Genomic DNA, 3,179 nt, shown 5'->3' with positions numbered 1-3,179 from the left:
ACTCATGTCAACCTAAATTAAAATTTGAGTGTGGTTCTTTTCTTTTAGTCGTGCTTTATTTTCCCTTTTTTAATATGCGCCTTTAATTTTCTTTGGTTGTTTTTGTTCTAAAACTCCTTTGATATTTGTTTGAGCTTCTTATTCTTTTTTGGATTATCTTAAGAAAAAAACAATTTCTTTTCCTCTCTTGAACTCTGCATTGAATTCTCTATGTTGAATCTATGTCCTGTCTTCATCTCTCTCTGTTTGTTTTTCTCACACGAATGGGCCAAGCCCATCTGTGTTTTTTTTCATGCTCTCTCTCACGAGCTGCAGCCGAACTCGGGAGCTCCTATTGGACACTTAACGTGTCCAACAACGTGACGACGCGCAGGCAGACCGATATTGGGCTGGCCCACTCAAAGGCACTAAGCTAATTGTGTTTATTCTGTGAAAAAAAGATGCACTATTTGGAGGATTCGAACTCATGATGTACAGCTCGCCAACTAGTGACGCTAGCCACTTGAGCGACTGACTGCTAGTGAATAAAATTAGCGCAACTTGTTTAAGAATTCAATGCAGCGGGATATCTTATACAACCTAATTGTTTAATGCACTATATAGTTTTTTGAATTATTTGAATAAATTTTGGAAAACACGGAGAAGTTTTCGAACAATGTGAACAAAACTTGAAAACTTCTAAAATATATTTTTTTGAAAAAAGGTACAGTGAAAACGCGATTGTTGAAATTATTACTTTTTTAAATATGTGAACATTTAATTTGAAACTGAACTTTTTTTTAAATCTCAAATATTTTTGGAATTGGCACATAAATTTTGAAAACACTGTTTACTTTGGGAAATTATTAAACAAGAAGATCATTTTTTGAATTTCCTTCACTTTGTTTTTACAAAAGGAACAAAATTTGAAAAATAAAATATTTTTGGAAATTACGGACAATTTTATAAAAGGAATTGAACTTATTTTGAAATTCCTTGAACATTTTTTGCATTTTTGAATAAATTTTAAAAATATGAACAAAATTTGAATTTCCATATTGGAAATGAGAGAAATTTTTTAAATTACCAAACATGTTTCCAATTTTTTAACAAATTTTGGAAATACAAATATTTTCTCAACTGTTGAACAAATTTCAAAATTATAAACTTTGTGAAATTACCGAACAATTTTTTAGATTCTAAATAAGTTACAAATTTTGAGCATTTACTAAAAAATTTATCAAATTTTGAAAACAGGAACATTTTCTAAAATTTGTGAACACATTTTGGTCTATTAGATGAAAATTATCATTTTTTGAAATGGAAAAAAGGGGAAAAAGAAAGAAAAGGGAAACAGAAAAAGAAGCAAAAAAAGAAAAAAAGTAGAATGAGAAAGAAAGCCAAAAAAAGAAAATACACAAAAAACCCGGTTCAGAGAACCCACTAGAAGGTTCCCAAAACCGGTTGGGTGCAGTGTAAAGCTAGAACTGGGCCGGCTCATCTCTCGTGGCTGGCATCCTTGCCGAATACCCGACAATTCGCGGCAGCGAGTAGGGTTTCCCGCCAAACTCTTCGGGCCTACTATATGTCGCTTATTGCGGCAAGGAGTCCTGGTTTCGCACAGGAGACGGCTCACCTCGGTCGGCCCATTCGTTGTCTTTCAGAAAAATACAAGCGTGATCCTGATAGGAATCGAACCCGCAACGTGTTATATAAACGCGCGAAGCGCTAGCCACTGGGATAGGCGAGCTACTGTGAAATTTCTGCGGCGCGAGTTTTAAAGAAACTACCGGCAGCGGTGAAGAAGAAAATCAGTTTGCTAAATTCCATAAAATGAAACTTGTGTGCAGGGGATCGAACTCAAGTCATCCTGCTACAGAAAGCAAGTCCATAGCCACTGTAGTAATGGAGGTTAGTGCGTAGCCCAGTATATATGAACTATAATCCGCAGCAGGTTAAAATTTGTATTAAAATTGAGCGTAATTTTTAAAAGGAAATTTCTTTGAAACGCAAAAGAAAAACTTCGAGAACTCAAAAAACACAAAGGAACAAAAACATTGAATCCGTGAATATTTTTTAATTACGAACTAATTTTCGTAAACGCAAAAGCATTTTTTGATAAACAATAACGAAAATTAAAAAGTGAACAATTTTCAAAATTCAACTATTTTTTACAAAGATCGAGCATTTTTTGAATTTGCAAACTAATTTTGGAATTATGAAATTTTTAAAATTTTGAAAACTGTAGCATATTTAGAATATCTGAATAAATTTGGAAAACATGAACATGTTTTGAAATTCCCAAATATTTAAGAATTTTTGTATAGAAACTAAACATGCAAATATATTTTTAATTTGTGAACAAATTTTGAAACATGGACATTTTTTTAATATGTGAGGAAATTTTGAGAACGAAAATATTTTTGAATTTTTAAACAAATTTGCAAAACTGGAAGAATTTCTGAAATTCCAGAACAGTTTGAATTTATGAATAAAATTAGGAATTTGAACATTTTTTGAAATTCCAGAACAATTTTTTTTGTGAACAAAATTTAAACATGTGAACATTGAATTTGTGAACAAAGTTTTCAAAATGGGAACATTTTGAAAACTGATATTTTAGATTTGTGAACAAAATTTAAAAGCTGGTTTTTTTGAATTACCGAACATTTTCTGAAATGAAGTGAACAAATTTTGAAATTCTTTTTTTATGGAATTTATGAACAAAATTTGAATACAGGAACATTTTCATTATAAATGAACACATCTTTATAATGGAAACATTAAAAAACAAAAGGGAATTGAGAAATTAAAATTAAAATTAAAAGAAAATAAAGGAACGAAACAAAAAAAGGAAAAAGGGAAAGGATGTAAGCAGAAAAAGGAAAAAGGAGAGAAAGGAAAAAAAAGAAACAGGAAAAAAAAGAAAAAAGGGAAGAGATACAGAATAGAAAAAATCTGGTTCAGGAACCTTCTAGAAGTTTTCCAAAGCCGTAAAAAAACAGCTAGGAAACCAGGAACGCTGAAACCGCTTAGACGGGTCGGCCCAATCCGAACGATCGCTCACTCGCTTGTGCAAAACTGCGACAACTTGCCGCAGCGCGCGGGGAATAGGAAATTCCATACTCTTCCTCTTTTTTTCCTTCCCTGATTCCTCGTGGGCCATCCGACCAGGCCCAAACTTGGCCGAGCAAGGTGCT

The sequence above is a fragment of the Triticum aestivum genome, chromosome 4D, assembly GCF_018294505.1.
Source record: "Triticum aestivum cultivar Chinese Spring chromosome 4D, IWGSC CS RefSeq v2.1, whole genome shotgun sequence".
In the NCBI taxonomy this organism is placed as follows: Eukaryota; Viridiplantae; Streptophyta; class Magnoliopsida; order Poales; family Poaceae; genus Triticum; species Triticum aestivum.
The sequence above is the reverse complement of the archived record's forward strand: the minus strand, read 5'-3'. Positions refer to the sequence as shown.